A 14,316-nucleotide genomic window follows, 5' to 3' on the forward strand; every position below is an offset into this window, starting at 1 on the left:
CTTATTGACCTCCTACAATGACTCGAGCAACAGGGTTGCATCAAACTGGTAACTGCCAGCACTTACCTGTCACCGGGATGGGGAGTCGCAAAACCTGGAAAACTCAACGAAGCCCGGCTAGTCGTCGATTACAGGGAGGCCAACAAGAGGTGTAAAGTGCTTCAACAGCCCAATCCTTCTACCCTACCACAATGCATGTTCGACATGGCTCAATTCCAGCGAAGCGAATGGGTCGGGGTCACACTGGATCTAAAGAACATGTTCTTCTCGATCCCGATAGTTGACCCTGAAGGAGTGTTGAATATGTGCATCGAGGGCACCATGTACAGATGGACGGTCTGCCCACAGGGATATCGCAACGCTCTGTCACTAGCCACTGGTGCCATGAATAACACCCTTAAGAACTTCTGTGCCTCACACATCCTTCCATCAGAACAGGAACTGAGAATCTGGAGTTATGTTGATGATATCGCTATCATGGGCCATGATAGTTCCGTCGTTACCAGCATAGTCAGCCAATTGGTCGCCGACCTTCAAAGTGAGGGATGGACAATCAACGAGGAGAAGTCATGCCTACATCCTGTAGATGACATTACGTTCCTCGGCACCCGATTCATTGGCTCTGTCCGTCATGGAATCTCGCATGGTGGTCCCAACATCGACACATTAAGGAGGTCCCTGCCTGTGACTAAAAGACATTTTCAGCAGCTTTTAGGTCGCTTAAATTGGTACCGACATTACATTAACCCCAGTCATCTTATGCTTCTCGCTAAATTACAGTGACAGATCTGTGATAAGTCCCGAAAATCCACACCTTGGATGGAAGGAGATCAACGGAATCTGCATCAGCTGTTAGCTTCTGTCAAGAGTGCGCAGCTCCATGTGATCAACCTTGGTGAACCATGAACCGTGACCCTTGGGTTCACCACTATCCGCGTGTGGGCTGTAGCGCATAACCATCATGATGAACTGGTATACACTGCCCATAAGACCCTTCAGGCAGCACAATACCGGTATGGGGCTATAGGGAAAATCCTCCTAGCTGGACAGCTAGTGGAGCCATTAGCAAGGGGGCACGGGACACTTCGTGCTCCCGGTGCCACCTTTTTGCCCTTGCTAGATGCAGAGAAAGTCGACCCGCATTTTCAGGGAGAACTGAAGACATGGAATACGTTAGTGCTTACCCATCATTACAACTGGTGCTGCTGGAAACATGAAGACATGACACCTGATCCTAGCCTGGCAGATGAGGAGAAGCTCCCAACGCTATATGGAACCTCCGCCCTGGCTTGGATGGCTTCAGATGGAACCTCCCGACATGGTGGAGGCTATGAGTATTATTGTAAGGCTCGCCACGACGTGGAAATACTCCAGGCCCACCCGGATGACAACTCGGTTCAAAAATGTGAACTGCTGGGATTCCTTAAAGTACTACAGCACTGTCTAGCACGCCACAATGATACACTCCCAGTTCCAATCATTGCGATCCACTCACAGTACATTTATAAGATTCTCACCGGTACGGCCCTTCCCAGCGAGAATTTAAACAATTGGAAAAATATATGGGAAACTCTAAATTTACACGACTCCCACTAGTCAAGCACACCAAGTCACACCGTCCAGACGCTGACCCAGTGCATGAGGTCATCGACAAACTTTTAGAAGATCCACTTCGGACAGACGTGGTTTTGCCCATCACCGCTACCTCCGGTCCTGAAGTAAGCCTGTTCCTCTTGTGGCTTCATGAGAATTGGGGTCACCCAGGACCACGGGCCAGCCATTGACGTTGGCGCCAAACTGCTACAGAACCAACCTCGTATGGAGTTCGATGCGATTGGAAAAAGGTAACACGAGCCTGTGAGATATGTGCCAAGGAGAAATGCCATCGAACTAAGCATCAACTTGGAGCTTTCGACTCTTCACGGTTCCAAGCGGGGAAGGTCTGGCAAGTATATCTCCTCGGACCCCTCCCAGGGTCTAAATCACTGAATAAGGGATTAGTCATTGTAGATTTGGGAACGTGCCAGTTGCAGGTCATTCCCTTATGGAAAACCAACGCCACCGCTGTTGTCTCTGCCTTAACTGCTGCATTTGCTACCTGGCAACCTCCTCATGAAATTCAGTCTGATGGAGGACTCCCATTCAACTCTAATGCTCTAGACAAATTCGCCCGTCTTCACAACGTTGCATGGCATCTTCATCTGCCATACCACCCGCAGTCCAATGACGTCATGGAAAGACACATTGGGTTATACAAGGAACAACTTCATCTCAGGGGAGGAGGAACGTACAAGAATTGGACTAAACATAATCATGACGTCCTCATTTTGCTGAAAGCCACAAAGCCACTATGGGACGAGGCTAATACTAAGAAACCACCACCTTGGAAACCTAAATTCCAACCAGATGAGTTAGTGTGGGTTTCAATACCGCACCCTCGTCAAGCTCATCCACAAGTCTACAAGGGGACAGTTCAACGGTCGGAACAGTATCCTAATACCTATTCCGTCTTATTAGAAGAAAAGCCTGATCATCCCCCTATTATCGTTCACCACAACTTGATGACGTTCACTCCGACGTTCGCCCAGTTTCTTTATAGTGAACCCGATTATGGTTTTCTTTTGTTTTATGTTTCCTTGCTGGCCTGGCAGTAACGACGCAGCAATCTACAGCTGCTCGATCACAAGATCCACTGAGCATCAGACCGCGGCGCCTTCAAGCCAACGCAATAATGGCCGTTGGGGGGGCACCGAGGTGGCGGATGTCCACTGGGTCAGAGCTCGCTCTGGCGCTGCTCCTCTCCCGTTTCTGCTGCGGTGTCTTAGTTAAACCTATTGTTGATTCACACGTAACAGCAGTTTGGGGAAAGAATGTTGCATTAAAATGTATAATTAATATGAATGAAATCATAATACAAATTTCATGGGAAAAAAATATGTGGTAAAAGTGCACAAACTATTATTGTACATCATCCTGAATATGGGTTTTCTATTCAAAGAGAATACCATGGAAGTGTGTCATTTAAAAACTCTTCGCTCAGTGATGTAATGATCAACCTAAACAATGTGAGTTTCTCTGATGCAGGAAAGAATGTATGCAAAGTAGTTACATTCCCATTAGGAAGTGCACAGTCGTCAACAACTGTAACTGTATTTGTTGAACCTACTGTGAGCTCTATAAAGGGACCAAACTCTTTAATAGATGGTGGAAATCGGACCGTGGCAGCCATTTGTATAGCAGCCACAGGGAAACCTGCTGCAGACGTAAATTGGGAAGGAAACCTTGGTAAAATAGAATTTCGGTCAATTTCCTTTCCAAATGAAACAGTGACAGTTATAAGTCAATATATAATCATTCCTACCAGATTTATAAGAGGGGGATGTATAACTTGTATTGTGAAACACCCAGCTTGAACAAAGAAATAAGATATTCTTACGTACTAGACATCCAGTATGCCCCTGAACTGGTTATGATAAAAATTGGTTCATTGGAAGAAAAAATGTTCAATTTAGGTGCAATGCTAATTCTAATCCGCCACCTATGGAATTTGCCTGGACCAGGCTAGATGAGCGATGGCTTGAAGGCTTATTGCCTATAAACAATACACTATATTTCAATAGCCCACTAACCTATGATTATACTGGAACATATCTGTAAGGTGGCGAATTCCTATGGTCAAAGAAGCGACCAAAAAACTATTCACATATTAGATTTTTCTACCACCACTACCACACGATCACCCATGATTCCATGGTACCCTTTGACTAATAGCATTACAAGTTTAGCATCAGCATTAACCTCAGCAGCGATGCAGGAAGACAATTGGGGTACTATTATTAGTAGTGCAGTGGGTGGAGCTCTCTTTCTAATATTTGTAAGTATTTTAGTTGGAGTGGTGTACTATGGGAAAAGACGAACGTCCTGTGGTGACTATTTCGTTGTCAATTATATTCCGTCAACTGATATGGGAAACAAATCTCAAATAGATGTTCCCCAGTCAGATGATGACCAATAGTTGTTGTTATATGTTTAAGTTATTGTAATTTTAGTTTGTTAAAGACCAGTCTATAGAGTTATCTGTTTATGTATATATATTTCTGTTTACTACTTGAACTTTTGAAAGCCGATGAGTTCCTAGACAAAATGACTTGTAACCCTATTCCCTGTCTATTGTGACATACCTGAGAAGACATGTCATAATCGAGTCCATATGATATGCATGTGCCTATAATTCCAGCTGTGCCATCGGCAAAGGGGCATGTCATAACCCATTGATTTGAGTGCCTCGGCAATTTTCCCGCCACATGAGAGTCTCTGTGCATGGTGGAGTTTCCGCTGCAATAGGAAAACCCTGGTGCAGAAAAGTTCCCGCCACCCGTATGCAAATTCGCATACCACTATTGGCCGGTTTTAAATTATTCCTACCTAACGACTAGCAATTGGTTCGCTAGCCGTATAAAAAACTGCACGACTTCCGCCCAAGTCGGAGACCTCTGAGCACACTGCAGAGTGCGGAGAATTCCCTGACTCATGGCAGAGTGAATTGGCGGCCTGATCATCCACCAATTTCTCCCCGTCGCCGAACGCTATCCCCGACGTACCTCTTTTCCTGCATGCCCAGTTCGAGTTTTGTCTACGGACTTGCTGGCCCGGTTTCTTGCCAGTTGGAGCAACCCGTGGTAACTATGCAAGCAACCTTGTCACCTGCAGCGCAGCCACCAGCAGCATAAGTAAAAGTTCAAGTAAAATTATTTTCAACCAATACGCAGTGTCTGCCTCTCCATCTACCAGCCTGCCTGACGGCTAAGTAAACACCGATCTTCCTCGAGTCGGCTTCGGCTGTCTGAGACAGTAAGCACCCAAAATGCCATGTAGGTAACCAAAAAAATGACCACTTAGATGGCCAGAAAAGTACTGAATGCCAGAACCCAGAATTGCAAGTCCAGTACAAGAGTGCCGTGGCACCCTGGGGTAGTGCAGGATCCTCTGAAGGGTGCTGCAAGGTGTGAGGAGATAAGCAGATGAACATAAACCCTGGCATGTCCCTGCCAAGCTTATCCCCCACCCCGACTGCCTGGCCCCTCTGCAAGGAAGTACTGTAATATATAAAATAGCTTTTTAAAAAACGTGCCACCTTATTCACTAAAGTTATCGAGTGTGCCTTGAGTCCAGTGACTATTGCCTCACCTCTGAAAAAGTTGAACAATACTGAACTAGACAACTAAAAATTATGGGAAGATTTCATAGATTTTCATAGATTTTAAGGCTGGAAGGGACTTTGGGAGATCATCAAGTCCAGCCCCCTGCCCCAGGGGCAGGAAGTGAGTAGGGATCACAGGATCCCAGCAAGATAAACATCCAAATGTCTCCTGAAGCTGTTCAAAGTGGGTGCTTGAACCACCTTCAACGGCAGGCTATTGCAGACCTTGGGGGCTCGGACAGTAAAGAAGTTCTTCCTTATGTCCAGCCTGAAACAGTCATGGAGGAGTTTGTGACTGTTCGATCTTGTCATCCCTTGGGGCACTCTGGTGAACAAACATTCCCCCAGATCCAGGTTAACACCCCTGATAAACATATTGGTGGCCACCAGATCACCCCTGAGCCTGCGCTTTTCCAGGCTGAAGAGTCCCATAGCTCCCAGCTTCTCATCATAAGGTCTGTTTTCCTGACCTCTGATCATGCGTGTGGCTCTCCTCTGCACTCTCTCAAGTTTCTCCACATCCTTTTTGAATTGTGGAGCCCAAAACTGGATGCAGTACTCCAGCTGCGGTCTCACCAAGGCTGAGTACAAGGGGAGAATGACGTTCTGGGACTCGCTTGAAAAGCATCTATGGATGAAAGCCAGTGTTTTGCTCGCTTTACTAGATGTTCATCTGACCATCAGTCATGACCCCCAAGTCCCCTTCACCCTAGCCAGCATAGCATTGCCGAGCCTATATGGATGCTGCAGGTTTTTCTTCCCAAGGTGGACAACCTTGCATTTTTTGGTGTTCAACACCATCAGGCTCTTGACCGCCCATGTCCTGAGCCTGTCAAGGTCAGCCTGGATCTCCCTCCTGTCCTCAGGTGTGGATGCTTTACCCCAGAGATTCACATTCTGCTTTGGATTGAAAACATTAAAACTTGACATTTCCCACAGGAAAGAGGGAAAAAAAAAAACTCTTAAAAAGTCACTGAACTAAAACTGACAAAAGTTTTCTTTTGTCCTTTCTGAAATGCTCTTCTCTGCCCTCACTCACCCCAGGCAGAGGATGCCAAGACATTCTCCCAAATAGAAATTTGCAGAGTTGTCAAGTAACTGAAGAGAAAGTGCAACTTAATTAACAACTTGGGACAAGATTCCCCTTAGATTTTGAACTTATCCCTGTGAGTGATGTCATGGCTCCAAGTTGGAGCTGGCTTTTTTGAAAGACTGCATTTCATTCAATAAGTTCTCCTTCCCCTCTACTAGGTAACTTATTTGAGTCGCTCCAGAAACACATCTAAGAGTCAGAGGTATACGGTCCTTTGTTCAATAGAAAGGTGTTTTGTTTAATACTGAGTTCAAATTTGTTTGTTCTTTTTAATTTTGTCAATGCTGCATTTTTTCAACGGATTAAAATACCGTTCATTTTTTTAGCCTAAAGGCCTGAATCATTGTTATATCATTTTAGTTTTGGAAATTCAATGCAATTCATGCCTGAAAGACTAGTAAAGCAGTGTCCTGTGTTAGAAAAAGACCATTGCCACATACTAAAAAAATGCCATTTTAATTTTTAATTACCTTTAAATTATTGTTTTAAATTAAAGCTGGCCAAAAGAGATATATATGGCTTGCCCATTTATTTACTACTGCAACCACTTTTGAGCTGATAACTATTCATTTCTTATAGATGGTCATATGGCTCTGGGATAGGAAAAAGAAAGCATCCTACAAGCAGAAAACAGGAGAAGAGACCTGGAAGACGCCTGGCTTGAGAGATTCTTTTCAAAGAGAGCCCCGTATTTTTGGCTGGAAATCGAACTTCTCTCTTTTCTAGAATGGTCCAAGGATGAGATAAAACAGATCAAGGTAAGTGATTGTTGTATATAAACTAAGGCATGTAAGAATAGGTGTTTCTGAATTACACATACAACATTTATGCTACTTTAAAATCTGCATATAATAATCACAGAGAATTGGTCACATGAATGTTTCTCAACACATACAGAGGTACCCTTCAACTACCAGAAGTGGGGTACAAAAGAGGATGGAGGTAGAAATTGCTTAATCCTTTCTCTTATACTGTCATAACCTAGGAATGGGGGGGAAGGGGAGAAATCCTGGGTGAGTGGGGTAGGGGACATAACTCATGAGGAAAGAGTGAGGGACCCGGGCTTACTTAGTCTAGAGAAGGGGAGACTGAGAGGGGAGTTAATAGCAGCCTTCAACTACCTGAAGTGGGTTCAAAAGAGGATGGAGCTGGACTGTTCTCAGTGGTGGCAGATGACATGGCAAGGAGCAATGGGCTCAAGTTGCAGCAAGGGAAGTTTAGGTTGGACACTAAGAAGAACTTTCTCACGAGGAGGGCAGTAAAACACGGGAACAGGTTACCCAGAGAGGTGGAGGAAGCTCCATCCCTGGAGGTGTTTAAGACCCAGGTAGACAAAGCCTTGGCTGGGATGATCTAGCTGGGGATGGTCCTGCTTCGAGCAGGGGCTTGGACTAGATGCGATCTCCTGAGGTCCCTTCCAACCCTAATTATTTTATGATTCTATGATATTTCACCTGCTATATTTAATTAAAGTTGAACATACATATAATTACTTCTAATTATTACATCTACTAGCAGTGCTACTAGGGAGATGTATTTAATTTAATTTAGATTTTTTAACTGAAAACATGTTATTATGTGATAATTATGATGTGGAAAAAACGCAGATAAGATAATTAATTATTTATGAATATTAATGCAATATTAATGAACACAGAAAATCCCTGCTAGGATCTCTATATACATTGATGCATTTCAGAAGAATTGAGGAGGAAGAGGAAATTCTTGCTTCTAAGGAGTAAAATCCTGGCTCTACTAACATCAGTTACAAACTTCCCATTCATTTCAATTTGTCCTGGATTTCAGACATACATGAAATCCTGGATGGATTGAGATGAATGGAAATGTTGTCATTATAATGTATCCATATTTCCATTCATAATACCACTTAATGCATTCTCATTTCTAATACCTTTGAAACCCATCCAGTAGAAGGGACGGTTTGTTTAAATTACTCCACAGCCCCGTGTCCCACAACCAGCAAAGGAGGAGCGAGGCTTTCACTTCCCCCTTTTTCTACCTTTGCAGTTTATGAGCCAAATCTTCTGTGCCAACATGCAGTTGCACAGGTATGGAGCGGCGGCGAGTAATTAGTAGCTCAAACATTCTGCCAGGCAGGCACAAATCCCCTTGGGGAGCCTCAATTCTGCTTCTGACTTTTAAAACACATGTACAGTATCTACTCCAGAGTGTTTTTTTCAGGAACTCCAAGCATTGGAAAGGCAATTTGGTTGCCTGGCAGGCTGTTGTACTCAGCAGCGCCTGCCACCCTTCTCCTGCAGTCATAGAGATGCCGGTGTGACCGTGTGACTATTGATCTAGCGAGAAGAGACAGTTTCTGTGTTTCGAATACTTTTATTTTCTGAATACAGATTTTGTTGGTGCTGTACCTGTAGCACTCAAATGAGACCCCATGCAGGGTATTTGGCATTGTCACATGGTCACTCACTAGACATTTTCTGAATGAATGCATAAAATTGAGTGGGATCCCCCTAAATTGTTCCCCATCCTAAAATCATTCATGTTAATGGAAATGCTGATGGACATCTTTTATTAAAATGTTTTCAAACTATTATTTTGTATTAATTATATTTCAATAGTGTTTTAGTACACGCAGGATTATTTGCCTGAAAGCTGTAGCAAAATGAAAAACAGTGAAAATAATATCCAAATGTCACATTTTCATTAAAACAGCTTTCCATCTTTAACCTGCTTCTGTCATATACTTCATTTCTTCTTCTTCATTTATATCCCTATATTTGATATTATCTATTCCTTATAATTTACTGAACATCTGTTTTGGTTGCCAAAGTTGCTTTGTATTGATTTTCAAAAAAAGCTGAGTACCTGCCCCCCCTCCCCCCCCCCCCCCCCCAAATTCACATGTATTTAAGGGGTATCAATTGGAGTACTTGAAAAGTAAAAACTAAAGTTAAGGAAAATCTTCTATTAAAAGCATATATGGTGGCACACTTGCTTTCAATGCTTAATAGAAATTTATAGCTTTCCATTTTACTTTCAGAGTAAAATTACTTGCAATGATTAACATAGAGCCAAATGTTCTGTTAAAAAATTTCAACCTCCTCCACTCATAGCTCCAGGCATTTTTGAAACTCTTGAACCTACCTCATGATTTTAGATTACAGTGCGCAGATGTTTTCACTGTAGGTTCCCTCAAATAGAAATTGTCCCACCAGAACGGCCGAACAGACGGGATAATGCACAGAGAGGGATTTTAGCATTTATTTATCAAACGGTGAGGTGTTGGGAAAGAGAGGTTTTCTTCACACCGCCGTGGGCAGTGCTTGAGCTGTCCTCTCAAGCTACTCCTCCTCCTTCTAGTGATAGTGGTGAACACAATCGGGCACTTGTCCACGTGACGGGGGCGTTTATTCGATGCTGCCTAAACTGAAATGTTGAGGCATCGAATAACACACTGAGGACTAAACCATTTGAATTTTTTCTGTCACATTATGGTGATGGGCCCTACCTTTTTTTTTTATTTTTGTCAAAGCTGGAGCCTGCCCACGGCAGGGGGGTGAGCTGCCAGCGGGCCAAGCAACCCCTGAGCTGGACGGGGCCCTGATCCTTCCCTCCACAGTGGTGCCACCTTCAGGGGCCACTGGGCAGGCTGGGAGTGGGCCAGGTGCTACTCTAGCTCAGAGGCATAACCTGACCAGATCCAACTCTTCTTCAAGCCTGCCGGGGTTTCCAGCTTCCCGTGCACTGTTCCCTTCAGTTCCCGCTGCCTGGGACCACCTGAGAATGGGCTGGCTTGCACATGGGGCAGCATGGGGCGCAGCAGGACGGCGGTTGGGTGTGCTGGCACGTGGACAAAGTGGCAGGGATGGTGCACGGGGCACAGGAAGCCTGAGAGGGCTTAGGGAAACTCGGGCTCGTTGGGCTTCTAGCATCCTGTGCACCATCCCTGCTGCCTTCTGCAGTGGCCAGCACACCCCGCCGCGCTCCTGCTGTCTCCCCGCACTGCCCCAGGGTCAAGCCAGCCTGTTCCCGGGTGGTCCCAGGCAGTGGGAAGGCAGCGGGAAGACTGCATGGGACGATGGATGCTCCAGCAGCAGGGTGGCCATCATAGAGGACAGTCTGGTTGTCCTCTGTCCTCTATTGATATGAAACTGGATGCCTTCACGTCCTCTGTTTTTCTCTTCAGAAAACCAGAATGCCCTCTATGATGGCCACCCTACCTGGCAGGCTTGGGGAAGGGTTGAACGTGGCTGGGGTCTGCCTCCGAGCTGGGACAGCACCTGGACCACTAGCAGCCTGCCCAGGTGGCTCGAGGGGGCACTGCTGTGGAGGGAAGGACCAGGGCCCCCTGCAGCTTAGGGGCCACTCAGCCTGCAGCAGCTCACCCCCCAGCCACGGGCAGGCTCCACCAAAAAAAAGGCTTGAGTCCCTCAGTGCTTCTACTTGCTGAAGGCGAAGCAGCGAGAGCCTGACCCTTTTTTTGGTTTTCATAGATTTCATAGACATTAGGGCTGGAAGGGACCTCGGAAGATCATCGAGTCCAGCCCTCTGCCCAAAGGGCAGGAAGTCAGCTGGGGTCATAGGATCCCAGCAAGATAAGCATCCAGTTTCATCTTGAAGGTGTTCAATGAAGGCACTTGAACCCTTCCCTGGTGAAGCCTTCCCTCTTCTCCCGTGGCTGCTAGTAGGCTGAGTGGCTTCTGAGCTGCAGGGGCGCCTAGTCCTTCCCTCCATAGTGGCAGTGGCCCCTCAGGCAGCCCACGCAGGCTGCTGGCAGGCTGGGTGCTGCCACAGCTCAAATGCAGCACCTGGCTGAATTCAACTCTTCCCCGACCATGATCTGGAGCAGCACCTGGCTGACTAGCACCCCGGCCTGGCAGCCCCAAGGGGCACTGCACTGCAGGGGGAAGGACCGGGGTTCCCAGGATCTCATGGGCCTCTCACCCTGCTGGCATCTTGCCTCCTGGACACAGGAGAAGCAGGCAGTCTCTACCAAAAAAATAAAGGATCAGGTGCCTGCTGAAAGAAAAAGCAGCAAAGGGCCCAATCCTCTTTCTCTGAAGAGCCTGTCTGTCTTTCTGTGGCCATGGGCTAAGCTGAAAGCTGCATCATTGAAATGTGTAAAGTTGCAAACTAAACTACATTTGGACGTAGTTTAGTTTCCAGCAATGCAAAGTCATTTAAAACCTCCAAAAGTCTTGCACTTGTATATTGTGACACCATTAAGCCACACAAAGTGACATTTGTCATCATGTGCATATGTTAATGGCATCACATGCACAAATGCCAAAGTTGTCTCTGCTGAAATAAAGAAAGATTAACCTGGGCATCTTAATCATTGTGGAAATATCTGGCCTTTAAGGGTCTTCCATAAGACAATATATGGCCTGTCTACTTTCCCATTAACTTCAATCAGATTTGATTAGTAGTAGCAGCATGGAGCAGAGCAAGGGATTATGCTCCCTGAATCAGGGCCTCACACTCAGTGTGTGCTGAGTTCTGCACTGCCATGACAGGGCTGCAAATAGGACCTCAGTGAACTGGATTAAACCTGGCTCTGGTGTCTCCTGACAACACTGCAGTCAATCCCACAACTGCAATATAAATATACCAAAAATTAAACCACTGCAACTCCACCTGTCAATGGGTTGGGGAATTTCTTAAGCCTCTGTATGTGTCGTACAGCTACATAAGGCAAATGCTTAGATAATTAAAAGTACATGTTATTTAACAATCGTTTGACAACTAAACACAATTTCCAAGGAAATGAGCCAGAGTATTTTATCAACCTTCATGTCTGGGATTTCTTTCACAGGAGGGACAGCCCAGTGACTGCCTCAGATCCCATTAGCGTTACCCAGTAAAAAGTGTGTGCATATCCCACAAAGCCTTGTTCTTCCCCACTGCTTCAGGCCCAGCCAGGTAGAAGAGGAAATGGAGACACAAAATGCAAGTTCACCAACAGAATTTGTTCTGCTGGGACTCCTGCACCACACCAAAGCTCACTCCTTTTTCCTTGTCATCGTTTCACTTGCCTTGGTTACTGCCGTGTCTGGAAATACTCTCCTCCTCGTTCTAATCCAGGTGGATTCCTCCCTTCACACCCCCATGTACTTCTTCCGCAGTCAATTGGCCTTCACGGACATCTGTCAGGCCCTGATTGTAGTCCCCAAAATGTCAGCAGGCTTTCTGACCCCAGGAAACCCCATTTCTCCAGTGGGTTGTGGGATTCAGATTTTCCTCTCGCTGACAATGGATGGAGCTGAGTGCCTCCTTCTGGCACCATGTCTTACGACAGGTACATAGCTATTTGCAACCCCTTGCACTACCCTATCCTCCCGAGCAGGAGAATCTATCTGTGCTTGGCAGCTGGGGCCTGGACTGGGGCAGCAGCAGACGCCTTGATCCATTCGGTTTATACCATGCATCTGCCCTACTGTGCTTCAAAAGCTATTGAACAATTCTTTTGCGAAGTCCAATCCCTGCTGAAACTGTCCTGCTCTGACACGTCCCAATATGAGACTCTGGTATTTGTGAGTGGCATCCTCCTGCTCCTCAGCCCTTCTTCCATCATACTTGCCTCCTATACTCACATCCTCTCTACAGTCCTGAGGGTGAAGTCAACTAAAGGGCAGCAGAAAGCTCTGGCCACTTGCTCCTCGCACCTGACTGTGGTGGGCATGTTTTATGGTGCTGCCATCTTCGCGTACATGTGGCCCAATGTCCCTCGCTCACCAAAACAAGACAAGGTGGCCCCTGTGTTTTACACCATCGTCACCCCAGTTCTGAATCCACTCATCTACAGCCTCAGGAACGGGGATGTCTTGAGAGCCCTAAGAAAGCTGGTTGGGAAATACAGAGTCCTCCAGCAAAACTGACAGAAGTTGCTAGTCGATGGGGTCAAATTACAATCAGAAAGCCAGCAGGGTTTTATGGAATATTTAGGAAGTGACTACATTTTAAAAAATAGCTTACCTGGCTAATGGTCTACATCCCACTGGAAATCAGGGGCACAAAGACTCTCCTATCACGCATTTCTTTGGAAGTAGCTTCAAGACATCGTCCCCACTATTATAGGCCATTTATCTAGGCATAGTGATTAGTAACCTTTTGCTTGTGAGCACGACAGCTTACAACCCAGGCATGGCTGTAAGATCCAAGTCTTTCCCCCTGGAGTGACCGGCTGCCAGCACTCATTTTCACTGCCGATTCCCACACCCTGCGCAGTGAGGGAAGCATGGACGTGGCAGAGGAGCAGGCTCCAGAGTAGAGGGGCTTGTGTGGTGCCACCACAGGTCTGTCACCAATAGACCCTCTATAAACCTGTTGGGACTTCTTGGGGGGACAGATCTGGCTCATGGACCTTCAGGTGCCACCTGTTGCACTGAACTGGACAATTCTGTAGCCACCACCCTGGCCCTCTCCAAACCCTGATATTCTTCTGCAAGAAATAGGTCAAGTGCTTATGCAAGGTCATTTCCAGCAGCTCCTTGTCAGTACTTTGGGCCTGGATGTCTTCTTCCTTGCCTTGGTTTTGAACCCATTTACCCACCGCCAAAGAGCCTGGCCCAGCCACCCTGCTCCTGCTTGGCACCTCTCTAATTTAGAAATGAGGAAGTAAAGCCACCTCAGGGCACCTCCAGCACCAGGCTGAAGCTCTCTGTCTGCAGAACTGGTGGGAAGTGGTGCAGGTGGTGCCCTAAGGACTGTTTCCTCGCCTCTGTCTCCTTTGGCACAGGCAGAGCAGGGGCGGGTGGGCAGAAACATGTACTCAGGAGGTCTGGGGATGTGGTACAAATGCAGTCACAGGTAGCATTGCCCTGAATTACACCCACTGTGCTAAGGATTCCCCTTCTTCTCTGCCCTGTCACAGAAGCAGGCTATTAAGGTGTGGTTCAGGCAGTGACATGCTTAGCATAATAAACGTGTGATATATAGTCAGACACCTACTGCTGGAACTGATTGTATTTTTTGCGGGGGCGGGGGGAAACAATATAATAACTCTTTCATAATGTGATACATTTTTAAAGGTTATTCTCCA

General features: G+C 46.3%; 1 pseudogene; it reads left to right on the forward strand.

Moving 5' to 3' along the window:
* Positions 1-204: 204 nt before the first annotated feature.
* On the forward strand, positions 205-13,153 carry LOC102573520 (olfactory receptor 2V1-like; annotated as a pseudogene).
* Positions 13,154-14,316: the final 1,163 nt, after the last annotated feature.

Source organism: Alligator mississippiensis, chromosome 11 (genome assembly GCF_030867095.1).
Source record: "Alligator mississippiensis isolate rAllMis1 chromosome 11, rAllMis1, whole genome shotgun sequence".
In the NCBI taxonomy this organism is placed as follows: Eukaryota; Metazoa; Chordata; order Crocodylia; family Alligatoridae; genus Alligator; species Alligator mississippiensis.